The sequence below is a fragment of the Mycteria americana genome, chromosome 2 (assembly GCF_035582795.1).
Source record: "Mycteria americana isolate JAX WOST 10 ecotype Jacksonville Zoo and Gardens chromosome 2, USCA_MyAme_1.0, whole genome shotgun sequence".
Taxonomy (NCBI): Eukaryota; Metazoa; Chordata; class Aves; order Ciconiiformes; family Ciconiidae; genus Mycteria; species Mycteria americana.
In genome coordinates this window covers 43,285,686-43,313,580 of record NC_134366.1, presented here as the reverse complement: position 1 = coordinate 43,313,580, position 27,895 = coordinate 43,285,686, and the positions used below count along the sequence as shown (strand labels likewise).

Below are 27,895 nucleotides of genomic sequence, written 5' to 3'. Positions count from 1 at the left end.
ATTTCACCTGACTTACTTAGTAGCTTGCATTTTGTATTGAGAGCACTGAAAAGTACTAACTTACCTATGAAGATTATTGAATCCCTTCTGTGATATAACTAAAATTCTGAATGAATCAGCATTTCCTACAGTTATTCTGTGAGCATAATGCCATCATCTGGAACATAGGATTTTCTATAGCCAAATGCTGTATCTGAAACTTTATTATCCATAAAAGTAGAAAAGGCAGGTTACATTTTTAGCAGATTATGTAGAATTCCTAATATAAAATAATTTGCTTTCTCCAAAACTGAAAAAGAAATAACTTGCATGTTTGCTCTGGGACCTGCATGGGATACTGAGAGAGTTGGGGGGATACTCGTCTTTCAGTTCTCATCAGCTGCAGGGAAGTGCATCCTTGTTTTACCGAGTAAGAGGCAGCAGATCCTTTTCATAGAAAATACATAAAAATGGTTGTTCAAAAAAGTAATATTTTACTAGAAGAAGCACGAAACACTGTGTTGAACAAGAATAGCCCTGACTCCTTTCTGTTCCTTTGATAAGCTCGTTAATGTCAATGGCCAAAATTAATCAGGAGTTACTGTGCAAAATCTTGCAAATGGAAAAACCCATCAACTTGAGCTCAGAGTGATGTCATTCTGCTGCACTTAGTAGCACAGCTTCTGTTACAGGAATGTGCAATGTAACTCCACAGTAGTATGACAGGAGCAATAGCTAAGAGTTGTGCTGGCCATATGTGTGCATAAAAAATGATTCAGGAGAGTTTTCACATAATTCCGGCTCTGTTGAAAGACCTGTGAAAAAGCTCTTCTGTAAAACTTCAAGAGACTAGAGCTATCCAGGGTAATTCCAGGGTGAGCCCAGGCATATCAGACGATTTGGTGTTCCAGAATACCTGATACCCGACCTGCCGGGAGGCGGTAGGTAGTTGGTACCTGGCTTGTACCAAGTACCTGTACTGTGACCATCCCTACTGCTCTCCTTCCCTGGACGAACGTGTACGTATGGTTTACATGTGGCAGTCTAAACCTGAATTGGGAAAATTATTAGACTAAAACAATAGGAAAACTAAAGCAGAGGAGAGAAATACCCTTGTGTTTGATAACCCAAAGTAAGGTGGCTAAGATAAGTACGTCTGTGTCCCTGCACATGGAGGCTACACCTGCTTTCATGGCCATCCAAGAAAAAGAGAAAGGTGAGGGAGGGCAAGAGATGGGAAAAGGATAAAAAAAGTTAATTACCCTTACTAGTAGGTAAGGGATTCGCGGCTGTGGTGAAGTAGAAAGGAGAGAAGACTGTGGTTAGTCAGGAGTCAAACATGTTTGGCTGGTCGCTGTGCAATAACAGTTGTGGTTTTTTAGTATAAAGTTTCTTAGGCACCATCTCTCTTGAAAATATATTACATACCTATGGTTTTCACAAATTCCTGATAGCCATAATACTGACTGTAGAGAGTATTTAAAAACAAACTTCAGGATGTCTTTTCTTCACATGTTTTTGCTACCACTGAGTCACTCTTAATGGATACTTCAGTTCTTAAAAGGAGTGGAGGAGGCTGTGCCATGGAAGAAAATTGCTGTCTCCATTAGTAAATGTATTTGAGCCATCAAATTGATGCTGTTTTCTTCCGTGTGAAAGCTCAAATTATTTAATGTAAAGGAAAACTGTCTTTTGTACCACAGAAGAAACGCCTATACTGGACAGTGGTACACAAGGCTGCAAAATTGATTTTGGTTATTGCTGAGAGCTTCTGTGGCATTTCTTTCTGTTCAGGCAACGCTGTAAAAACACTCCAGATGACAAAAAGGAGGAGTTGTGTTGAGGTCTGGGGAGTTCCTTTGGCTCGTTTCCAATGCACTGGTAGTCCTGAATTTGTTATTTATATTGAAGAACTGCACTTGCTTTAAAAGCTCAGTTTTACTGCATTTCAAGGCTATTGAATCTTGTTTCCTGCACTTTGTTTACTTAATAACCCCTATACAAGGATCCCTGATTTTGCCTGGGTAACTTGCTGTTCTCTTCTGAGAAATAAATATACCTTTTTTAAAATTTTTTTTAAATTCACACGCTGGGTTGGAGCACAGTACGGTGTAAAGAAGTCCTCTGATGCTTATACTGTGCTCGCAGTGTCTGCTCAGATGAGAGTTAAGTGTGGTGTGCTCACTGTTACAGACCTTTGCAAAAAGTGTCGATACGGGGAAATTTCTGCTGCCGTGAGAGAATGGGAGCATCGGGAACGTTCTCTCCCCCGTAACGGAAATGTGGCTTTTAGTGACTAGTACATTTAAAAAATAGCAGATTGTGTGTATGTGCTCATTGGCAGAGTCTAACTTGAACATCACGATGATGTTCAGGGCAGCAGGTCGTGCTGTTTGCTGCAGCCCTGGGAGGACGGATGTGGCTCTGGTAGCAGCAGGCTGGTACAGCACATGTGTGGCTGTTACCAGAAGCGATTTGCAGCCAGACAGTATTTTGTTTTGAGTAACCTTTAGAAAACTGCTTCTGAAAAATTGCCAAGTTGGCCAAACAGATCAGTTCCCATCAGCGGGAGAGACAGCTGTTCATTTGGCTACATCTGCTTCATTTGGCTGTGTGGGTCGTTCCACCGAACAGAGTGGGCTCCTAGGACCTACGCGTGGAGAAGAGGGGCAGGTAGGACAATGTGCACCGCGTCAGAAATTCTGTTTGTTTTTTGGCATTACGCAAATGGTGTTGCCTTCTGGACGTGGTGGAAGTCTAATGGAAGAACTAGAACGTGGTTGCTAGTCTAATTCTTCTACCTTTGTCATTTCACACAGTAGCCCCTCTATTTCAGCCCAGAGGGATCCTGTTTACTACAGAATATTTCAGATTACTGTACCCTGCTACTTATACTAGCCAAAGCCTTTCCTCCCCCAAAATGTGTATTACTGTGAAAGTATATGAGAATGTGACATGTGCTCTGAAATATCCATGCAAATGTACAGCTAGTTACAGACATATGGATAACAAGGTAAATTAAAGGTTGAGAAAGTCTTCACTGAAAATCATTAGCCCTAGTCTTTCTAAGCAACACGTACCCATTCTCTGCCTTTTTGCCCACTTTAAGGGTCTGAGACCCCATAGAAAGCCTGTCTAGAAGCTGCTACAGGTCTAAATGGTGTTAGCTAGATTTGCTTTTAGGTCATTCTCATTCAGCAGCATCCTCAGAGCAAGCTTTGGTTCTGTTGTTTCAATTTCCTCATCTGTGGCTTTAATCCAGTGCTGTTTCTCTAATCACGTCCTATATACACTTGTCCTTTGAGTCCCACAGCTTGCCCTCTGTCCATGTTTAGGGTCTCAGTTGTTTGCACTGTTGTGCAGGAGACTCTGTGAATGATTTGATTTTGTCAATTGAGGTAAACAGACAGTAAAAACATACGCCGCAGCACAGAATGTTCTCTAATCACTTATTTGACAAGTGCAGTTTAATTATTTATCATAGCTTGTAAAACTAATGAAGTCCTAGTAACATGAGACTTAACACTCTCCTATTAATTTTTCCCTGAGAGGTGGGAAAAGACCGCTGTATTTTTGTGTGCAAACTCAGAGCATGCAAACTAATGAGATCTGACTGAGAATATGTAAAAGGGGCTGGAACCTTTCAGTGCTTCTTAATAGTTTCGCTAATAGCTAGTAAATCCAAGAGCATCCCACAGTTAGACAAGATTCTGCCTGTGTTGGCAAACCAGAAGATGCCGTCTGATGCTTTGCCAAAACAAAACAGAGTTTTCTTGGCCCAGCTGTATTTTTATTGAATGTGTAACTTAGTAAGAGGAAAAGCCGTAACTCACAGCCTTGCTGAAGAGATATCATTCAAAATAATTTTCTGTAGTATGATAGATTTCATGTTGCTACAAAATAAGTATTTAATCAGCGCTAATATTTTTGGTTCCCTCAGGCAGCGAGAGATGTAGAAGTTCTAACTTTTTGCTCAAGTAAGTGCAAATGCAATCTAGCAGGAAGTTCAAAGTAAAATGCATGTATATCCTAGAGGTTTTTTTTTAAATGGATTTTAGGTGCAGCCAGCCAGGATTGATGCCTAACTTTATTCCTGACAGAGAACAGTTTACCTCTAAGTTGAAAAGCCCCCCTCCGAAAAAAAAGGAAAAGAACCCAAAAGATAAATGTAAACCAAACTGCAAGCCGGCATGCTTGTTTGATTGATTTGAGTTGTATGGTGAACTAGATCAGTTAAAATTACATTGAAAAAAAAAAAAAAAAGAAGAAATACAGCCTCAAATGCTTTGCTTTTCAGTCACAAAGCTGCCTCAACCATGCCAGCCCAACTCAGTGACTGAAGGGGATGGTCTAGGGACTCTCCAGAGTCGCACTTACTGGTTAGTTTCTAATTCCTTGATCTTCTGTGATATACTGGGCTCTTTATTCAGGGGCTTCACTCGTGTAGTACAAAAGGATATTGTGTGCAGGGAATATTTCTTATCTGAGCTGCTCTGTGAAGAGCAGCGGCAGAGTTTGGCCCTTGGAGGGCATGAGCTCTCTGTGGGCTCTGGGTACCGCTGAAGTCAGAGTGCAGTTGGGGGTCAGAGACGGCTTCCTACGAAAGCCGCACCTCCCGTGATCCTCATCTGACAGGAGGGTGGGACACAAGGACTTAAACTTCCTGCTCCTCCTGTGTTTTCACTTGGGATGATTTTGTTTGCAGAGGGAGCAAGTACTAAATGGAGTCTACTGTATTTTTCCTTCAAATGTGAACTGCTGACTGGGGCTCCTTCTGCTGAGAGCTCTTCCCCGGTGCCATGATGGGCAGACCTGTATTTGTAATGAATCAGTCTTGAGGCAGTTGTCATGCTTGCATTTAAGCAAACTTTCAGGACACATCTGCTCATTAATGCTCTCTCTCTTTTGAGCTGTTAGAAACTTGTTCTCATCCTTCTAGCCACCAGCATCTTTCATTGTTCTTTCACAAATTAATTTAAAAACCAGTCACCTCTTCTTTGATTTAATAATCACAGAAAAAAAGCAGAGGTAAAGGTAAAATAATAGAATTTCAGGGAGGGAAATTGTTCGTTCTGAACTTAGGCTTGAAGCGTACGTGCACCTCACAGAAAGGCAGCAGGTTTCCATAAAGGTCACCCAGAAACCAAGGAAAATGTTCTCTGCCATGTCCGACTGTCACCATGGAAAAGAAGTACTGAATTTTTGCTGACTGTGAGTATGTCAGGTTAAAATGAGTCCTGTAGTTATAGTAGATGTGTAGTACTGAGAGAGAATCCTGTTGAGCAGTTATGACAAGTTTTGACATTTCTGGCTTCCTTTATATTAAGATGCTAACCATACACACCATTAAGTTACCATTAAGGCACCATTAAGATGTCTCACCGCCTGATTGGGGCTGATTCAGAGAACCTTACTTTTCACAGCTACAGAGCGGGTTTGTAAAATGTAAAGACATACAGGAGAGTAAAAAATTCAGTGCAGAGCCACTTTAAAATACAATGACAGTACTAACCCGTCAAGATTTCAGGATAAGTAACCACAAAGCAGATGTTCACTAGCTCCGAATTTCCTGAGATAGAGGAAGTTAGTTTTTTTCTGGCCAAAAATCCATTTCTGAAAATGAACTGATTGGAAAATACTGGGATTTATGGGAAGAGCTCCACCTTGGCTGGCAGCGAAAGATAAGTGAAAATGGCAGGGAGTGCTCACTTCTTTCAGCAACCTGTCCTCAGTGGGAAAATGGCAGGCTGACCCTGGTGGGTTCCCGTTCTGCATGGGTGGATTCAATGTTCTGTGTTTCCAAAAGCTGTCTAAACGTAAAGCTTTCACATATAGGAAAAGACAGAGGTTAAACATGAGACTGCTGTAAAATGTATTAGCATTCAGAATTCTGTTTAAATTGTATTATTCCTTGCTTCCTTGAAATAAAATTAAAACAGAACCCGCAGTGATTTCTTGTTCTTATGGGATCCCAAGTACTGGTTCTGGTTGGCATAGTGTCACACTCATTGTATCAAAACCTTTTAGATCCTTTTAACTTTTTCTGCCGTCCTTAGAATGCCAGTACAGTTTGCTCCAGCTAATTCTTAAATTAAGTGGAAATTACACAAATAGGAGTTATTTGAAGCTGCAGAATGATTTTACACTCATGCTTATGCAATGAGCTAGAGCTGCACAGCTCTAGCTCACAGAAGACAGTCCTTAATTCACAATTCCAGCCTGTTTTTCACTTCAGCAGCTTTTAAAACTTCCCTCTAGTCTTTATGCATCATTTTATGTGGTTTAACTGAAATTCTGAGAAGAGAAAGGAAAATGAACCATGAGCATGAAGAAGTGTGCAAGGACAGATGAAGAGAGAGGTTTAGTGTAGGAGAGGGCCATGGAGAAAGCAGTGCTGTAAGAACGGTTTTATCAAAATGCTTGGCATGGTAAAGTGGCATATAGGAAAAATTAGATTAACTGAGAAAGAATGCATGTCAGGAGAGATACGATTTATTGGACTTCCTATAAGTCTTCCTCAAGGACAGCAAGTGGCATAACTTTGCAAAGAAAGCGTCTCTATTCTTTGGGAATTGAAACCTTGATTGAGTAAGTAAACGCTAGAAAATACCACTATAATACCTGCGCTGCTAGAGGTGAGCACTCTGAGCAGAAAGCCTTTTCTGCCTCCGTATTCTGACTTGCTTGAGACAGCTCCGTGAGTCTGGTTCAGACTCGGGATAAAACCATAAGGTATGTTTTCTCTCCTCTCTCTCTTTTCCCCCTAAATGTTATTATACTGCAGCTTGGCTCTGTCCGCATAGGCTGGAGCAGACTGTGTTGTAACTTGCTTTAGCCGCTGCTGAATTTAACAGCTTTTGGCTTTGTAAGCAGTGCCTTAGGAGAACTCTTGCTCATCTGTTCCCTGAGCCAAAGGAAAACTCCTCCAGTAGCTTTCCCAGTGTTTTCTCTGGCTGGAACACATAGTTACCAATTGCTAGGTGAAGATACACTATCTTCAATCATCTTTTATTTTTGTATTTTCGGTTTGTTCAGCTGACATATTCCAAGATATCCACTTTGACTAGAATGGTGAAAGAGCCCTTTCACAATGGATTTTTTTTTTCCTTTTCCCTGTACCCCATGTAACTAAATTCTCCCACTGGTGGGAAGAATGCTTTTCCGTGATGTAAATGTGTGGCAAGTAGTTGAATACTGAACCAGTCACATTTCTCTGTTAAGCATACTTCTTCAAATATTTTTCATAACAAAAGGATTTATCTTTGGAATCTTGTTCAGAAATTTCTTTACATGGGTTTCCTAGCCCTTCATGGTTGGCTCTCAGGAAATCTGATCCTATTGGCATTTAATCCATTGCTAGAAATGTGTCTACTGGGAACTTCTTAAATAGGATCATAATAAACATTTGGATTATATTTTGCAAGTACAGATCACTAGCAGATACTTGCATATTTGTTTGTTGAATTCCAACTTCCACTTCAAGTTAGATGAGACATGAACAATTATACAGCACCTCTGGCAAAGAATTAGTCTAAAAAGCAAGTCAAAGCAGCACTGGGAATTCAGAGGAAGATTTCTAAAGTTTTAGAAGGAACTGTGAAAGGCTTGCGCTTTGTTTTACCTCCATAAATTTTTGTATCAAGTATGGAATTAACGTTGTAGGCTTTTACTCTGATACATCTTCTTTTTTATTTTACTCTAGCATATCTTTCTAAAAAATATTCATGGCAGCACTGGTCAGAGGCAGGGACTGCACCTTCATCTGCATCATTAAGGGAGAAAATGACCCTAATTTAAAGCCAGCTAAAAGATTCCTGTTTTTTTGCCAGGGTCTGTGGATCAGTCTCTGCATTGTACTTTGTAACAGAGGCCACAGATAAATCTGATCTGCCAGAAAGGTGTTAATAGATTTTCTGCCTGCAACTAGTTCACATGAGGCTGGTGCAGTCAGGTGAAGCGTGAGACTCCCCGTGCCACCAACCCAACTGATGGTGATACGCTGTTAGAGTTTTTGGCAAGAAATGTCTAGCAGTTCCAGACTTCATGGTGGTTTTATGGTGATTCGAAGGAAAAAAAAAAAAACCTTCAAATTCTTTTTCACTTATGTCCTAAATCAGTTTTAGGCAGAGGTCTGCCAAGGTCAGTAGGCCAGGTACAACAGCATGCTTCGGTGACCTAGCAGAGGGAAATACCTGTTTGGATGTATTCTTGGCCTGCTTCGTTTTAGGAAAATCACTGCGGAAATTATGAGAGAAAATTAATGTAATTAATTATAATTAGTATAGTGTTTATAGTGGATACACGTTCCAAAATCTTTCATAACAGTGAAGGAAACTTCGTAGCTTTCAGGAACTGTAGATTTACAGGAGCAATTAGATCACTTAGGCCAACCTTGAATATCTTTTGAACTTGGCTTTTACTGTTCATTTGCGTCTTTGAAAATCCTCCCAGTTATTGACAATTAAATTTGATGCCTGGATCCTTGTTCACATGAAAGCAATCGGCATACTCTTTCTGTTTGTGACACAGTGTGCCTTATTTATTTAGCAGCATTACTGGATTTTAAGTTCTGGAGATAAACCAAAGCATTAAGGGCACAAGGCTTTCCTGCAGTTCATTTCTTGTCCTTTCTTGCACACGTGGATAGGCAGGAAAGCCTTGCACTGGAAGTGAAACTGATAAACTCCCAATTCTCAAAACAAAGTGCTATTTTTATTATATTAAAAAAAGTTCAGATGACACTCTGCTTTGTACTCTGTTCCTACACATCCACATGTCCTTTGAAGATCTGTCCTTATTTGTCCTATAAAATCTGTGTTGTTTCAAGGGAAAAAGACAATGAAGTGCAGTTTAGATTGTATGATCCAACTACTTAATATGGTTTTACACTTTGATGGGAATAATCAAGGGCTGGAGTCTACTTTGATTTGCAAAAAGATATCATTGTTAAATCCTTGAACTGTATTTTCTTTTTAGCCACATGCTCCTGCAATCATTTCCAATTTTGCATAGAACTCCAATTATTATGTTCTGTATCTGAGGTTCAGTAAACTTTTTTTTTCCGCTATTGCACAAGCATGAGGAGTTATCTCTTAGTACCTAGCTCTTATCAGAAAATGAAGATTACTCAAACTGGGCTTATTGATCTCTGACATGAAATTCCTCCCACTACTTCTTTCCTTTTCTTCTATTTAGGTAGGCATCCATTTTTCTTTAAGTAAAGCCTCATGTGCAAGAATTCCTGCCCTACATTGTAATTACTCTTTCTTCTTTTCCTTTCTCTGATGTTTGCAGGACCTATTTGCAGTTGTCAGTGGATTAAACTTCTTGTAGCCGAAGGATATGAAGGAGGTTTTCTGCCTTTGGTCACAACGGAAACGTTTCACCTAAGAGAGCTTAGTTTAGACTGAGCAGATAACTGCCTTTCAGATGTGGCCAAAAATTTTAAAAGTCAGTGGCCAGAGGAAGCCAGCATTTAATGACAATTTAGAGTCTGGATGGGTTTTGTCTGGGCTGTTTATTTTTCCTTGAAGGCAGAGACAAGGAAGGATGTGCAGTGATGCAGCACTGAATGAAGGATAGCAGAGAAGACACTGGGACTGGATGCAGGAACAGAAGGAGATTTACTTTCTTCAGTGTTGCCCAATAGGATCTATTTTTACATAGAAATGTCACCTGACAAAAGTCGGGAGAGAGAATATCCAAGTAGTTCAGATGCAGCTAGAGGCAGGAGCTAAAGACATGAGGGAAGAGAAGAAGCAGTTGAGGTGATCTGAATGCACAGCTGTATATAAAAATAGTAGTTGGAAGGGAGAGGTCTTTGAGGAAGCTGACCACAGATGCATGTGGCTATAATCACAGCGTAGAGGCTGGAAATACCTGGTAGTGGAGAAATCAAGTGAAAGACTGATTTGTTATGATGGAGAACTCAGGAGAAAAAGGGAGAAGCAGATGACACCAAAGAAGAGTGGCACCAGAAAAAAGGAGGGTAAGATGGAGATAACTAGAGACTTGAGGCTGAGGAGGAACAAGGATGAGATTAAAGAACTGGGGAGAAAAATTAGAAGAGAGTTGGGCAGCAGCAGGGGAAAAGGGAAAAAAAAAGCCCAAACATGAAGATCTTGGATTCCTAGCGATATGAGGAAGACGCAGATGTGTGTGTCTGAAGACTCCTTTTCTTTAGGTGGAAAGACATCCATCAGCAGAGCTTAGCTAGGGGAAGGAGCAGTGTTTTGTTTTCCAGGAGCAAAGTAACACCATACGAGCATAAAGCTGAAAACGATCCTGAAGAAGAAACTTGAGACAGAGATCTTGGCATCCCTGTTGGAACAAAACAAAGATTAACATGTCAAGCCAGAGAAAGGTCTCCTAAAAGCTGTGGCTGGTGTGGTATCAGTAGAATTATTTTGATCTCTGAGAAGGAAGGTGAGAGAATGACAAGCTAATGAAGATCTACAGAGGGTCATGAAGAACTCAGGGTGATGCAGGCATTAAGAGGTCTTCAGGCAATGGGCATGTCTGTACTAGTAAATTAAATGGTGTTAGGAAGCATTCCAAGGCCCTGGAAATCAGTTGTCTTTACTGTTAACTGTCCCTGGCCTAGTTTTGGTTTATATTTACGGGAACTCACCTGAACTATTCCCAGGTAAAGTTTGAAAGTTATCTTGGGATTATTCCCAGGAGGCAGTTTGGAAGCAGCCACCCTGTTTTGGAGGGTGAGAGAGTTTAATAGCATGGCACCTTTCTGTGCCAGTTGGCCTCAACAGTCTTGGGCATGTTTATTTTGCTTGTAGAAATACAGCTGTAAATGGCTCAGTGGATGCAGTCCCTTGGAAACTTAGGACACCAACTGTCTCGGGTGCAAGCTGTGACAGCCATGAATATGATTTCTTCTTAAAGAAGGTTACTAAACTGAGATGTTGATGTGCTCTCTCAGATTTCATTTTGATGTAGCATGAGGACATTATAGAAGAGTTTGTTATATAACATAGGTTTGGATGAAGCATGCATTTGTTTCCATTTAAATTTAATACAAGCATAAGGAAACGTAGGTCCATAAATAAGGCTCTTTCTCACAGAAGAACAGGCTGTGAAATTAAGGAAACAAGGTAGTGAGGTTGGTAGGTAGTTAAGTTGGCGGGACTAAAAAGTCTAGACATTAAAAAGTAGAGAAAATATTTTAAAAAGTACTTGAAACTTGTATTAAAACAAGGCAAATCTCCAGACCTAAATGGATAAGTAATGTGGCCCCTGGAAAGATAAATATGGATCTAGAATAGAATAGGGGTAATGTGAAGGCGATGGAGGCATGGAAATTTTATGGTCATTGAAGAAAAATGTACAAAATGAAATTTCATGTGTTGCACTGTATATAATTCTGGGTTTTGAATTCAAGAATGATTCGAACTAGAACAGGTACAGAAAGAAAAGCATTTCTGAGAGGGTATATCTTAGCAGAATAGGCTAGCAAAGTAAAACCTGAGGCATGATAAGATAGTTCTTAATAAGTATATCAGGGAAAGGACTGCTAGAGAGGAAAGCTAGCTAATTAAGCTAAACAGTGTTGACACAACACACACACAGAGCTAATAACAGATTTCAATTTTAGCAGAAAGCAGTCAATTGACTCTGAAACTAAGTTAGATCATCCAGGTTACTAGAGAAGCAGCATACATCTTAACTCTCATTTTCTAAATGGGTTCATGAATGTGATCTGTTCTTAACCAGACGCGGAGTCAGTGTTTTCTGAGGAACTTCAGAGATGAGCAAGAGGAGTTGCACTTTCCTTTCAAATGCCTGAGCTTCTGAAGAGCCAAATGCAACATTTTTGGAAAGGACCGTGCAGGGTATTCCTGCGGTTCTCCTCCAGCATATCACCAGTCTTTCACCAGTCATCCCACTCACAGATCCTTTCCTCTTCAGTCCTGCCCTTTAGATTTGCTCTGTTGTGAGTTGATGTTGTATAGGTTCTTCATGGCCCTGCCATCGTAGGTGCTGCGCTGGTGTCCTGAATGACATCAAGTGCTCAGCTCTTTGGGAGATGAAGCTCACACAGCAAGTTTATCTGAAAGAGCTTATCTCTGGGCAACGTAAGTCGTGTCAGACCATGTCGAACTGTTGCATTAATTTTTTCACGGTGTGCTGTGTTGCTCAAGCAGAATTTCATGAAGAGCATTCAGAACGTGTATCAGTGTGATGTTGGGAAATGTTTTGTTTATGTGTGGCTGAACTTGAATGTGAGGTGATAATAATTAACCCCAGACTGTGACAGAAATTAATTTTAATGTCTTTTTTATTTCTGTTGGCCTTTATGTGTTTCTATAAATACTGTGTAGTTGAATGAATACCAGACTGATGAATGTGGAAGCCCGCCTGTCAGTGTCTCAAAGGGAAAGCTTTCAAATATAAATAGCCTTAAAAGTATAAATAGTGAAATCTCTATACTGTATTTATCACTGACCACTTTCTTTTTTCCTTTCATTGCGTCTCCCATTTTATTTTTAGTGATGCTTACTTAAAATAGTTTCCCTGCTTTCCTGTCAGCGATTAGAAGGCCACTCTGGAATCCAAGTGATTTCTAAGCCAGATGGTGAGGAAAGCGTTCCTTACGTGAGCAGTGCGAGCTTGAAGTCTTGTCTGTCCAGGCCTTCTTTACTGAGGCATCAGCGTTAAATGAAACACATTTCATCCCAGCTTTGTCTGTTCAGTTGATTTCACGTACATATTCTTGAGTCGGTTTCAAAATGTGATTCCAGCATTGTTCAGGACCCCCAGGTCTTCGTATGTTGATGGTATTCCATGTCCCCTTGAGTTTGTAGCTCTGGTTTTAGCTAGCTTACTAGAGTCAATACTCTTCCCTAATGTCACTATAGTGGCAGCCACAACATTTTTTTAAATTTTTCTTTTTTTAATTCCACAAATTCTGGAACGTGCATATGCTAATGATCACCTCAGCTGCACACAAAGTAATGTGAACAGGTTAAAGTTTTGATGGCCCTTGGGCCTTAGCTTGACTTCACTGTTGCAACCGCAGCCTACTGTCCACTTACCATTTGTGCTGTTACATCTTCTTCCTCTTTTGTGTGTGTTAAAAATACAGAATTTTAAAGTTGGGTTGAATCTAGCATGAGCCACACTGCTATTTGGTAGGGTTTGCAGGCCAAAGCTGATCTTCCAACACCACTTCCTTCAAGAGGCCACAAAGGCATCACTTGGTTCTCTTCTCCTAAACTGTTTCAAGAAAGGGAAGTTAGTCTCAGCAAGGACCAGCTGGTTATCTACACACTGCTTTAACTATTTCTGCCTCAAAATGGCAGGGCAAGATGAAGTAGTTAATGTGGGAGCTTCACACAGGAGTGACGTTTACCAGACAGCAGCGTGGTCAGCCCAGTAGCTGGGAGTGAGGGTCCACACTGGAGCATTCCTAGAAAAGGGTGGTATGGAGGGCATGGGGTCTTGGAGCAGAGCAGGACCGTGCCTGCTGCTTGTAGCTCTGCTGCATGGTCTCACGATACAGGTACTGACAGCCAGCAGCAGCTCCTGATGAGCATGAGACCAAGTGCAAGGTCACCCACATTCCTTACTGGGGTGCTTTGAAGGTGTCATCGGGGTGTAAGGTTCCTGCAGGAGCATCTGCTGTGCCCCATGGCTGCTTGGGCACTGTGACTGGACAGCGTAGAAATGCAGTTATTTAAGGCAAATAAGGTCACAGGTGATTCCTTGTGTCTCTGACTGCATGCTTGGGTCTCAGCCTGAAACGCTGCCACGGGAAGGAAGAGGAAGGAAGCAAGATGGGAAGTCTTACGGCAGAGAAGTAGGAAGCACGTGGACTGTTTTGTGTCCACATCAACAGCAGCAACAGGCTCCCTGGCACTTCAGCGGCAGCAGCAGTTCCCTCTCGTACCGAGAGAAATGTCTTCTCCCATGTCACCTTACCTCAGCAGCCAGGAGGTATATCTGTATGGGTGGATGAGCCGGGCCCAGCGTGCACGTCAGCCATGCCAAGGCCTTTGCTTCTGTTTCTTGCGATGTTGGTGGAGTCCCGAGAGCAGTGGATCTGGGACCTCAAAGCCATTAGGATGAGAGATGATGTTCCTGTCTCTGCCTGAGCCTTTGCTACTGTAGTCACCCCCGTGAGACCACTTGTACCTGGGACTTCTTGCAGCTGTGGAGAGGCGAAGAAAGGAGCGGAGATGTGTTCTGCAGCTGCCTTTGAGAGGTGCAGGAGGCATTGCCTTTAGTCAGTTAGGAAATCCGTGAAATGGCCAGCTGCTGCTCGTCGACTAAAGCTGTTTTCCTGCCCTGGTCAGGGGGGAATATTTTTCCTGCCAGTAGGCCGTCATGGAGGTGCCTCAGCTTTACACCCGAGCAGATTGCTAATGCATCCAGGCAATGACAGGTAAAATGGTCTGTGTTCATGTGGCTCCGAGACTTTGGGGAATCGTGGAATCATTTAATCATCAATCTTTATGCTTCGAGGCGTGCCAGCATCTGCGAGCTTTTTGTTAGTTTTAAATGCGATCTGTGTAGTTTTATTTTTATACAGCGCCTTGGGATGCTTACTGTAGAAGGCTCTTAAAATAGGTATAACTTAATGTGCTGTTCAGACTTCTCATTAATCTGCTTGTCTTCACTCTTACCCAGAGGTAAAATACAAAGCCTACAGAGTGAGGAGTTTGGAATAAAATGATAGAAAATGGGGCTCTGAAATAAAGACATTTAGCACTGAGGACTCAGACTAACGGTGGAGGAAACAGAACAGGATGTTCAGAAAGTCCAAGCCCTTTGGCATGAGTTAAGGAGCTTGGAAAATAAGCAGGGCTACAGTGAATTTGTGAAACAATGTTTGTCTTCCTAAACTGAATGCTGGAAAGCATCCATTTCACACTTTGCCTTTGCCAGCGCCCTGATATCTATTGTAGCACTCATCTTCTGGCCTCTTTATTTTCAGAGAAATATTTGACTTTGTGTTTAGAAGTTATTTGTGCTTCCCACTTTCTGGTGGTGTGAACGTGATCATGTTGTGGCTATGGGACTGAAATGTGGAGTCTTAGTCTTTGGTCCTGCTGTACCGTGCTGTTTCTGATGTTTGTATTTTAACCGCAGCGATGGGTTTGAAAGACTCCACTTTCACTTTGCTTCACCAAGGCTGTGTCTACATTGGTAAATTAATCAGGGCCAGGACTTGTATCTTATGATTGTCCATATTGTTTAATTTCTAGCACGCTCCATGACATGGTTTTGGCCCGTGCCAGCTAGCACACTCCCAGATGACACCTGTGGCATGATGGCGTGGGAGAGGGACTGTTCTCAGCAGGCATTATTGAAAAGGTAACCGTGTTTTGCAGGGGAAAAGAGTGTAGAGATGCGGATTTGAGCTGGCTGTGCCATTTCCTCCTGAGCCTCTGGATCCTGGTGCATTTTATACACTAGATCAGTCTCTCTCAGGCTTAGCGTTTGAGGAGGATGCTGAAATACAAGCTTTTGCTTCCTAACTGCATCGCTAGTGCTGTTATCCGCAACAATATCAAGCCACCTCCTCCTCCTCCCCATGCGCCATCTGCTCAGGCTTACAGCACCACTTCATAGCGCTAAGATCTTTTCTCTTTGAATAAGAGTCAGGTTAGGGGCACAACTCAAGTTTTACGTCAAGCTAGCAACACAACAAAACCAAACTCTGTGAGCTTGAGTGAGCTTTCTAGAGAGTGGTCTTCCATCGTGCAGCTCATTTGCAAGCACAGGCACAACAGTAGCTCACAAAGCCAGCATTGTCACAGGCCCACAACAGCAAGTTAGAGAAATAATTACTGTTCTGGTATATCTACTTATCACACAGGGCCATGGTAATTGCGCATACAGATCATACATTTGCTTGCACGCAGCTTTTTTTTTTTTTTTTGAACTTCACACCTATAGTTCACTCTTCAGGCTTTGTTTGTAACACTTTACTTGAAAATAGGTAGTGTTTACTTGCCTCTGGGGGATTTCTAGTTTGTAAAGCCCTCTGCAGTTCTCAGTTGGAAGGGATCATTGAATTCCTGAGCACTGGCGATGCTTTGGCTATGTGTTCTTCCAAAAATTGTTTGTATAAGGTATACCTATATGTGCAATATTCTTTATAATCCTTGGTTTCTCTCTTTCTGGCTTTGTTTTCTGTTGTCTGAGTTTTTAGTTGCAAATGGAGATGTTATTAAAACCATAGTCTTCCTCACTCACTGTTGAAAGTATTTTTTCATTTAGGCAGTACATGGTGTACTAGTAGGATGTACATCACTTGTAGCTGTAGGCTGCACAGACTTGGGTTTTTTTGTCTTGAAAATGATAGGATTGGCTGCACAGTGAACATGTATTTAGCACCAAGATTTAAGCTCCTGAGCCAGTTCCATTGCTCTGGAGCAGCAATGGAAGAAACCACTGTTGAGTCATTGGACTAACCAGTATAGCTTTTCTTCATCATAACGCTCCGTGTACAGCGGGGTTATCGTGAGGATTGGAAACACTGAGCAAAAAGGATTTTGTTGTGTCAGTGCTAGGTGAAATGATGTTTTTACAAGCTGGTTTGGTGGGCAGTCTTCTTTTGAGGCTGGTGAGGGCCACGATGGTAACAGTCACGGAGAAATTGTTATGAAAAAGAAAAGGTTTAGGGAGGTACAGAGCCTCAAATATAAACTATGTTTACAGTTGTTGCCAATCTATGCACTGATCTCAGTATTTATTAGCTGAAGAGACTGAAAATTCAATCTGGAAGGGATTGTGCTGACTACAAGTTTTTGTAGCCTTTAGTGGTGCCAGCTGCAAAAATAGGCAAACTGGCTGCAGTGGAAGGGCGTGATGGGGCAGCTCCAGCCCAACTGCTACCCCGGGGGCATTTTGGAGGCTTTGGCTGGGAGCCGTGAAATGCATCTCCCTGGGGAGGACTGCGTTGCAAACAGACCTTGCCCTTCCCTATCAGTGAATTCCTTTGGCAGTAGGCTGGCACCAGAACACCTAAAAATATTTATAATAAAGCTGCAATGATTTTTCCCCTCTTTGAGATGGGGATGGGGTTTGCATTGTGTTCATTGATTCATATCTCACATATGACTCTTTCAAAAGGTCTCGTTATAGCAGCCACTCATTAGTGATGGCACTGTGCCTGGCTGAAGGCCAGGTAAAAACATATTTCTCAATTTCTCACTCTTAAATGGCCTAAACCAAACACTAACAGCTCCCTATTGACTTAAATGGCTGATGGTCGGATCAAGCCACTCTGTTGTAGGAAACAGAGGACTGACGGAGTAGCTCCTATTTTTCCTTGGAGTTTAGCTTTCTTAAAGAGCAGAAAGAGAAGAACTGAAAGGTCCCCTGCACCCCAACCCAAAAGAATACCTTTGAAATAGGATACGTGTTTTACACGTATGAATAGATTAGCATTAGAAGTAACTTAGAGGTAATAAAATAAGCCTTTACGAATGCTTCAGAGAACTTTCTCTTTTCCCATGGAATTATGGTCCTTGGCAGCTTGGTCAGCTCATTGTCTAGGAAATGTCTTTGTGGGAAGGGGTTAATGCACAGGGAGAGGAGTCTGCTGAACAAAGCAAGCTTTCTGCTGCAAATTAAAGAGTTTAAAAAATTTAAAATTACTTTATCTGTCATCCTTTTGCACTTTCTTAAATTGAGTTCATGTTTTGAAGTGAATAATTAATCTTTCCTGTTCGTTTTATTTACTTACTTTATGTAGGAAGGCGAAAATTTGGGATCATAAATAAGAAGTCTCAGTAAGAGCCAATCTCTGCTTCAGGCAGAAATTGGACCACACCAAATGTAGGTAGGCCAGTGTTAGTTCACATGAACTGTAATCACACTTAAATTGTTGCTGAACTAAGTATGCATATCAATGGGTAGATCTCTCCATAACATACTGGAGCTCATACTGCTGTATGATTTACTGCTTTTAGGACCTGCATTAGCAAGATTAAAGTCAGTGCTGCTTTGCCTACCTAGCTCCTTCCTGAACGCAGGGGAAAAATACTTGTGAAATCCTGAGCACACAGGAAACAATGAGAGATCCACGTTCATCTTGTTGCGGCGATTTTGGGGCTTTTCTGCGCTTCCCTGTAAGACAAATTGCTGTGTTGCCTCAGTTTCATTAGTGGTGTTCAGACATCAGTTATTCAGTCCCTACCCTTGCACAAGTGCCAAAAATCACAGATGTGGAAATCTTGGACACTGTGATTTTTCACAGTGTTCGTGACAAAAAGGCAGTTGGCTTCGGAGATACCTTTGAATATGAAAAAACTCCTTAAGTGTATGCTTTTTTTGTAAAGGCGATTGCATTCAGAAGACCACAGTCAAGTGCAAGTACCCTCAGCTGGAACCCTCGTCCCTCTGCTGCAGTGTGGTCATGCTGCTGTGTAGAGTCGATGGGGTTGTTTGAGCCACTGCAATTCGTTATCCAGAGTTTTCATCAGCTGCTGAGTTTTGTTTTCTGGAGTTTGCTCCCTTAAAAATATGGTAGCCATCAGTAGAAAAACAACTGAAATAAGAAGTGTCAGACTTGTTTTCTTTTTTAGGTACTATATGGTTCTATAACAAACAAAGGGTATAGGTTATTTATTTTAATTCAAACAAGTAATTTGCAACAGCTGGAAAGGTAGGGGAAGAGCCATGAGCTGAAAATAAAATTCACAGCACAATTCCGTGTATGTTGTCGGGGAATCATTCCCATGCAACCCAGCAATGGCACAGAGATTTCAGGGATTATGTTCAGATTAAATGTCAACAAGAGCTGAGCCGTGGCAGTATGCCAGGAAGGTCATATGAGGAAAGTCCCAAAGTTTTACACTCAAATAAAAATGTGTTCTGCTTAATACCCATAATATGCTGCAAATGTTAACACAGCTAATGACCTGGGTTAAGAAATCTCATAATAACTTGATTTTTTAAATTATTTTTTAAATTTAGATTTAGAACTTTTTGCTGCTTTTTGGTATTTAACACTTTGTCAGCAATTTTATTTGGGGGTTATGCCTGTACTGTATTTTTTTCTTAGTAGCATGACATAAAGAAACATTAATCTAAAACTTCTACAGCTCTTTAAAATTTTCATTTTCAAGTTGCACATAAATGGAATGATAACCTGCTAATACTTCCACAAGCATTGTTACTACACAGAAGCATCCCTGTTATTTGTAAGATGAAATCCAAGGCATTTATGGGAGAAGACTTTATTATTGGGAGGGAATGAAAAAATAGATACAAATACATAGTTGGGAAATGTTCGTTCTTTTTTTAATCTGTGGTTGGTCTGTGCCATTCCAAAATACCTGTGGAATTATGAAGGAATATGCTGACAGTCTCCTACTGTATTGAGAATGTCTTCTTTTGGTATAATTTGACCTCTGTTTACAGTAGATTGATTTTAACTAGAACAGGACATTCTTACTCTGAGGGATATCGACACATTGGAGTTGTATGGCCTTAGCTATGCTACTTGAAATAAACACCCTATTAATCTACTTGCCGTCTCTGAAAAAGCTGGAACTATTTTAAAATCGATTTATTAAATCTCTTCAGTACTCTAAATGTGATCCTACTACTGGATGCAGTCAAGGGGATATGATGCTTTTTTATGTATCATTTCATTTGCTCCCTTGCACGAAACCCTGCAGCGGTGTGAGCATACCTTCCTGATGCCCTTCATGGGCATCGGGTTTTACTGAGAGAATTTTCATGAGACTTTTTTGGATGCGACCAACATACTGAATCAAACCACAGCTGTTGGATTTGGTTTGCCAGTGAGCTTCAATACGTGCTGCTTTGCTCCAAAATTGCCTCATGTGAACAGGAGCAAAACTTGGAGTCATTAACCAAAGCAGCTGGTGATTCTGTGGACTCAGGACTCCACCTTTCATTTCTAATTATATATACATACCATATTTGTAAACCTGATTTTAGGTATACTGTATACACATAAATACATATTTATATACACATGTATACATGCGTGTGTGAACATATGTGTGTATGTGCACGCTGAAGTTTATTTTCCCCTTCCTCCTCCTGTCTTTCCCCTCCTTGCTTGCTGCAGTGAGGCACAAGGGAGGGGAGAAAACTGTTTTAGCTGGCCGAGGCCAACATTGCCATGGGAGGATCTGCAAACTGATCTGCAGTTTATTAAAGATGGAAGTTGGGAGATAACAATTAGAACTGTCAGATTCTGGAGAGTGTCCCAGTGGTAATGGTGGGGTCAAAAATTGAACTGAAAAGGACCACGAGAGGCGGCTGGCTGGGAGCAGGGCAGGAGGCTGGGTGAGCGGGGTCCTGAGGCAGAGGTGCTGCTGAGTTTTGCAGTTAAAACAGATTCAGTCGGTTTGTTATTTACGAAGGACACGGTATGCAACCCTCAACATGTCAACGCTTCTTTAAAGTGCAGATTTAAGAAACTGCAGTTTAGAAGTCAGTCCTTTAAATAGTATAAATGAGTAAGGTAAATTCATAAATTATTTTAATGAAGTTAAACGCTGTATGTCATACCACTTATTGTTCTGAATCATGAAATTAGTAGGATTTTTTCCATTGCTTTTACTAGACCTTTATTTAAACTACAGTCAGTGGAATTTTACCGTCCTACAGCCCAAGACACACACTAATAAATCAACCCTTATTTCCTTATTTGTTTGAAGCTAATGTGACAACAAATAGTCTGTTAGCATACATTATTTCTTTATACTACAAAATATGCAAATATTTCAATGATTATACTTTTATCTCTATAGTATTTTAAAAACATGACACAATGTGTTTCTCTGATAAATTGAGTTACATAAAAGCAGCTTCACATCTACGCAATGCTATTACAAAACACTCCCTCTATTTCAAGTTAAAATGTGTGTTCAGCTTGGGAATAAGTTCATAGAGAAACTTAATTTACCTTATTAAGAAAGACTTGTGTATTCTCTTAAGTTTCAGATTTATTATTTTTTTTAATAATCATTTTATCACTTTCTGGACTCCTGCCTGCCCAGGCTGCCTGGGGCTGGCAAAGGTTTGGTAGTTAGGGTGCTGCTGAGTTCTGCAGTTAAATTGAGTTGGTTTCTTGTTTATGAAGGATGCAGTTTGACTCCCTGGTGCTTTTTTTTCCCCTTCTGTGAATTTTTTCTGTAACTGGATGTTTGTTTTCTAGTATTAACCCTTAGTGGCTTGACAATGACACTTTTTCCCTCTAAAGCCTGTAGAACCATCAGAACTGGCATTACCCCAGCAGGGTTCATCCAGCTTTGTACCTGTGCAGCGCTGTGTCGCCAGCATTTATTTAAGCAGGAATGTTTTAAGGGACTGCGAGGTCTTTTGGCTCGGCAGCCACGCAGCCACGGTGCAGCCCTGCTCTGCCTGTGCCGCTGCATGCCGGTGCCTGGCTCAGAAAGGCGGGTGTTGCGGTGCCCGTGGTGCTCACGAGGACCGTGCCGGCAGATGGGCCGCTCGGTACCTGTGTGCCGGGGCGGATGCAGGTGACCCGTGTGTGCCGGCCACCCAGCCTGGGTTCCTGGGGTCACAGGTCAGTGCTAGTTGAGTATTGAGTACGTAGGGTTGCGTAAGGTTGCGTCGGTTGTATCCTGAATTATTTGAAGTGTTTTATCCTAATGAGAAAAGCAAAGTATGCTAGGGAGGAGTGGGTATGTCTCCACCTTTCCTAAAGAAGGGAAAGACAAACACATAGTGATAGGATTAATTTCCTCTTAACTCTGCAGCTCTGGCTGTGCTGTCTCAAGGGTTTCTCTCCATAAAACCACGTAGCATTATTAAGCATCAATTTGCTGGGTGAAATAGCCAGGTGTGCTTTGTGTACAAGCAAGTGACTGTAGTGTCTGAAAGTGACTGTAGTGACTGCAACTGACTGTAGTGACTGAAACATTGCTTCAGGTGCTTCCTGAGTCAGATCATTCATGATTGCATTAACGAGATTATTCGTGGTAGGCTCCTCCTTGTGACAATGGTCCTTTGTTTGAAGTCTGCGTGGCATATGTGTTATACTTCCGATTTGCGGATTGCTTCTGTGCTAGAAAACAGCATTGCAGCAGGGAACTGAAAGTGAAGGCCAGTGCTGTTAAATTCAGGATGTTACTCAGTGCTGGAAATAATTGGGAAAGCTCATAGTTGAGTTAAAAGCTTTAATCATGACTTTCATTGAGATGATACTGCTTCCTGTTGTTCCTGAGGTTGTTTTTTTATTTGGTTTTTAGTGTGTTGTCTTTAGGTTTGTTTTTGTTTTTGTTTTTTTTTTTTAACTCTCTCTGCTGATTAGAACTGGGTAAATATTGCCAAGAGCATTTTGTTACTCATGACTGTGTAAGAGGTGTTCTTTCTTCATAGTGGTGGTCCTTTATGTGCACATAATTTTGTTTAAGGAAAGGAAGAAAAACCCAGCATTTCTTTAGTGTTTGGATTCAACTTAATTTTAACATCTACCTGTAGTCTTAATTTTTTTATAAAATTCTGCTTGTTTCCATAAAATAACTGCTATCAAGTCCCTGCGTTACAAGGTGATTATCCCCCACAGCAAGGTGATTATGCTTTGTGGTGGAACCGTGACCAGAGTGCGTTGGGTTTAGGTGGTGTTTTCTACTAGCTTATGGCTAGGATTTGTCTCCTGTAGAGATGGGTGGTCAGGCTGAAACCAAGGTGTGTTGTGCTCCAGACCCCCAAGGGGATTGTCCTCGTGTGATCTTCCTCTGCCTCGTGTGCAGAGCGGCTGGTGCGCTCATCCCTGGCAAGGCAGGCTGGGGAGCAGTTGGTACCAGAGTCTTCCTCCTCTCGTGGCATCCCACAAAGTTCGCAGGCAGGTCTGGTGGCTGTGTGGAGAGGAGGCGACCTCTGCCACCACTGGAAAGAAGATGATGATGATGGTGATGATGATGAATCAGTGACAATGGCTGTACACAGTATTCCTGCTTCCCTTTGGGAAAAGGGAGAGGTCATCCCAGCATTGGGCCAGCACTTCAGAGGGAATCACCAGAACTGTTTGCTGCAGTAGAAGTCTAAAATAACCGTATTTCCCATGGACGGTGTCAGCAGCTTGTAACAAAAACACAGAGCAAGCTTGGTTCCTGAAAAGCACATCTGAAACTAAAATAGTCCTTTTGTTTTTAATTATTTGGTGCCAGATTTTATCCTTGGAGCTCAGAGATTTCCTGATGTTTTCATTTGAAACTGTACTGCTTCATGCAAGGTGAACACAGCTTAAAATAAATTCAGTGCAAGCATTGCAGGGACTCTGTCCTGTGCTTGGGCATGTGATTTTTAATTTTTTCCCCCAATTAATTACTTAATATATTCTACAGGAGAAGATTGTTTAGGTTATCTATGAATTTTCAGCCCCAGTGTGAATTTTAATTCCAGGTCATTTTGTTGCAAGTTAGCATAATATTTATACACGCACTTTCAGTGATAAAAAAGCGCAGTTAATTCTTTGACAGGAAGAATAAAGCATTTGACTATTCTGCATTGTGTGGGGCGTTATGACAGATTTCTTTTGATTGTGTGGTGTTCAAATTACACATCAGTAAGGTAACATTACATTATGTTATCTGTCTGCACTTCTACAAGCAATTTCATTATTTTAATAAAACTTTACAGTGATCTGAAAGCCACTTTTATATATATAGTAATAATTATACACATATGATTTTGTATATTGTTGTACAGATCTATATTTTCTGCATCCTATAGCAAGAAATAGACTAATATTACTCTTGAGATACTTGCCAGGTAATTGAATATAAACATTGAAATTTTTGCTGAAGGTTTTGGTGATCTCTGAAGGTATTCAGACTTTAGCCATTTCAGTTGCAGCTGGCAAAAATGCTTTTGCTGAAACGGAGATAAATTTTTTGAGTCTTATTTATTTACAAATGAGATTAAATGGGAACACGACTTAATAATTTTGTTTGCCCTAAACAGTTAAAGGGTCAGTGTTTACTGATTACCTTTCCCATACATCTAGATGAGGGCTGTTTAAATTGCAGGCTTTCATCTAGATTTGGACCATGATTATACTTGACCTTGCTATGACTACATGAAGTTTCTCAGATGTTGTGGAAATGTGGCACTTCTTGATGGTTTTTCCAGTATCTTGGAGAGTGGATTCACCATTCCTAGTTGTCAAGCTTGCGCATGACTCTTGAATGACCAAGAAGATGCAGATAGAGTGCACTAGAAATAGCTGAACAGGCCTTAGTAAATTAATCGAGTAATGCAGATTAATATAGTATTATCTTTAGTGCAAAAGATTATTTTTTTGAATGAAAGGCAAAAAAATTTAAACAGTAGGCTCCTGTTCTCAGTGAACTTGATATGGCAGTTTTATTTACAAAAAAAAAAAAAATCCTCGTGTATTTCAGGAGAAATAATTTCTATCAAAGTGCATCAAACCTTTGTTTTTGTGGTCAGAACTTAGTTACCTAGTTTAATAGGTATTCATTTATTTTTTACTGTACTATGCTTGAGGAAGCCTTAAGGATCTTATATTGGTTGCAAGCATTATGAATGTCAGAAAATATATTGGGAGTCAGGGGTACTGACTTCTGACATTGCCCCCCATTTGTAAAAGTGCAAAATATGCAATAATTGTATGGTGACTATAATGCTATGTATAAGCTGTAATTGTAGAGATAGGAAAAGATCGCCTTCGAGTTACCAAGTATCAAATTTCAGCTGTCTTATTTATTCTCACGTTTTGAGAAGTTCACAGATTTGCATTTGCAGTTTTAGAGCAAATACCAGATTTGAAACTCTTTTCAGCAGGACCACTAACACCATTACTGTGTGTTCACAACAGAGCAAAAATCTTGAAAAGAAATTCCTCCATTTCCAGTTTTCATGAAACTCTTAAAAGCAACAGTCACATGAAAATATTTTCTTAAAATTCTGTGACAATGCCATTCAAAAATGGCATTGTTAGCCTGCTTATTATCTTACTTGTTAGCTGAAGCACTACCAGATAATGATAATTCTTAGACCTGTGATTATTCATTGCTAAATTTATTAATAATGCTACTGTTTTATTCTCTTATTGTAGCTCTCCAAAGCAATCTATGTATTGCAAGGCAGTCTGCTCAGGTCTTCTCTTTTACCATCATAGCGCGCTTTTCTTTTTTTTTTTTTTTTTTTAATTATCATATAGAAAAGGACATGAAATTTTAATACACAGCCTTACTAGGGAAGAATAAGGAGGAGAATAAGATAAATTAGCCCTAAAAGCAAAAGGCAAAATGAAGTCTAAAATCTAAGTAAAGCTCTTAACTGAACTTTGAAATATTTATCTAGATCAGTAATGATTTCCTTTGTGAGCACTGTAAAAAAAGAAAATCTGGAATTATTTGCCTAAGGTTGAAGCATATCATTACTAGATATACATCACTGCTATCTGTGGACCATTCAGTGGTCAATATGTAACAATCATCTTATTCTTTATAGTAGTTAGTTTATTTGTATCAAAATTTGCTCCTTAAGATCTTCACAAATGCTGAGGAAGGAGGGATTATTTTTTTTTTAATGCGGTGGCATTAAAAAAAAAAAAGCACTACCACTAAAACTTTTTTAGTATACTTTTAGAAGAGCTTTCTTATACACATGCTTTTAGCAATGCTTTACCCAAAAGCATCTTTTCCACTTCTCTCATTTTTTGTCAATGTCCCGCAATAACTATACCTCAAGGGTGTCTTCACTTCCTTCCTACCTTCTCCTGGGTTTGGGGTTATTCCTCCCATACACGGAAACATCAAAATACTTGTCTACTGAAGCGTTTGTTCTCAAGACCTCTGGAAATCAGTCTTGCCCTGAGACTGAATTGGTCCATTGTTCCGCTTAGCACTAAATAAACAAAACATCTTCATGTTTATATACATGGAAGTGTATTTCCATGCTCATGAACTTCTACAGAGAAATCCATTTGCTCAATCTTCAATATAACAACATTGTTGACAGAATTTCTGGATGCCTAGCATCATTGTTTGCCATTACCAGAAAAATTTGGAATGTGTGTGGTAAAGGCCATTACCACACCATAATAAGGCTATATTTCCCTATATTCCTCTATGTGAATAACTCTGACTTTGAACAAGTGATGGTACCATACTTCTGTACCATAGTGGTGAAATACTTAAACAAAGTTACAAATGTGAAGAGGGTCTGTTCCAACTAGTTTGGCCAGGAGACAGCATTATTAAGTCTTCTGCATGTACACACCCTTCTTAATCACTGAAAATTTCTTAAGAAATTTTTGGCTTGCTGTGAGAGCTTGGCTGTAGAGCTGGGGTAACTGACCTTCGAAGCTGAAGAAGACCTTGAAATCTATCTGGCAGATTATCTTCTGTACACAATAGAGATGGCCTGAATCAAAACTTTACTTGTCAGAAGGTTTCAGAACAATGAGTAAAGCAAACTGAATGCAGTTTTTGAACTTGTCGTCTTGATTTATTTTATTAAACTACTGTACTTGGAAAGATACTGGCCAGTCCATTTACAACAGCACCAAAGTGTGCATTGATCAAGGCAGATATCTTGGCAGGCAGTCACAGAAACCTTTTGGAAGCATCCTTTCATCTAGTGGTGCAGTGTGCATGGAATCCCCCAGAGACTACTGTCATTAACTACTCCCACGAGACTCCTAATGGAGAAGGCTTTTCAACACCAAACCTGAATCATGAAGCGTACCTTTGATTGATTGCAGCCTCATGTTGGGGAATGTAACTAACGTCTCGGTTCAGCTGCCAACATGCTGATGTCCAGTGATATTTGAGATGTCACAGAGGGTGTCCCACTTGGCCTCCAGCAGTGGCTCTAGAATGGTGTCTCCTGTGGGAGATACCCCCTAATGAATGTTGGGTTGATACCTGGAAACAGAAAGTAGAGTGTGGTAAGTCTTGTGTTATTTAAATTAATCTGAGAGTTTGCGGTTTTTTCCATTTTCATCCTAGTGCCTTTGACTTTTTCCTCCATTATAAATAAGACTTTAATGTTTATTTTAAAGGGAACCAGACTGACAGCAAAGATATCAACCACTTCTAACAAGAAATGTAGTGTTAGTCTTAGTCTTCATCTCGTGTAATAATGGCCAAATGACCAAAACTTAGTATTTTTCCCTTAGTCTTTTTGATGTGGATATTAGCAAATGATAAAATGTCTTTTACTTTGGCTGGTGATCTCCTCATTGTAAAATTGAAGACTTCTTAGGGCAGTTCAGCAAAGCTTGCAATGCATTTCCTCTTGGATGAGAGCCAGAGGATTCCAGCATGGTCGTTCTGGCACAGTTGATACGTTTTATAAAACAGGTGTCTACATGTGTGTAATAAATGTAGTTATGCTGAAAAATCTGAACAGATGACCTGGTTTCAGCTGGGATAGAGTTAATTTTCTTCCTAGTAGCTGGTATAGTGCTGTGTTTTGGATTTAGGATGAGAATAATGTTGATAACACACTGATGTTTTAGTTGTTGCTGAGCAGTGCTTACACGAAGCCAAGGACTTTTCAGCTTCTCATACTGCCCTGCCAGCGAGGAGGCTGGGGCTGCAGAAGAAGTTGGGAGGGGACACAGCCAGGACAGCTGACCCACACTGACCAAAGGGATATTCCAAACCATATGGCATCACGCTGAACAAAACACTGGGGGGATTTGGCCAGGGGGCAGTGCGGCCACTGCTCGGGAACTGGCTGGGCATCGGTTAGCAGGTGATGAGCAATTGCTCATCAGGTAAAAAAAGGTAAACTTTTCTCCATGGAGAGCCAATCTATGGGGGAGACAAGGGGGGACACTTTCCCCTGCTCTTTCACCTTCCCCTTCTCCTCCAGGCTAGTAACAATAGCTCTTGAAAATTTTGAATATCCTTGAGATGTTCAAACCGGCATGTTCCTATTGCTGTGTCTCCTGCATGTGTTTCAG

The 27,895-nt window shown here is 40.7% G+C and overlaps 1 protein-coding gene across 6 annotated transcripts in view; it reads left to right on the top strand.

The window, feature by feature from the left end:
* The window catches only part of THRB (thyroid hormone receptor beta), a 170,519-nt gene that overhangs the window by 34,532 nt on the left and 108,092 nt on the right, over nt 1-27,895 (top strand). For 3 of the 6 annotated variants that reach the window (XM_075493159.1, XM_075493154.1, XM_075493158.1), the window contains exon 3: nt 15,201-15,309. The exons of the other annotated variants lie outside the window; for them this stretch is intronic. The gene's annotated coding sequence lies outside the window, so the exon portion shown is untranslated. The remainder of the gene's footprint in view (nt 1-15,200; nt 15,310-27,895) is intronic. 6 annotated transcript variants of the gene reach the window in all.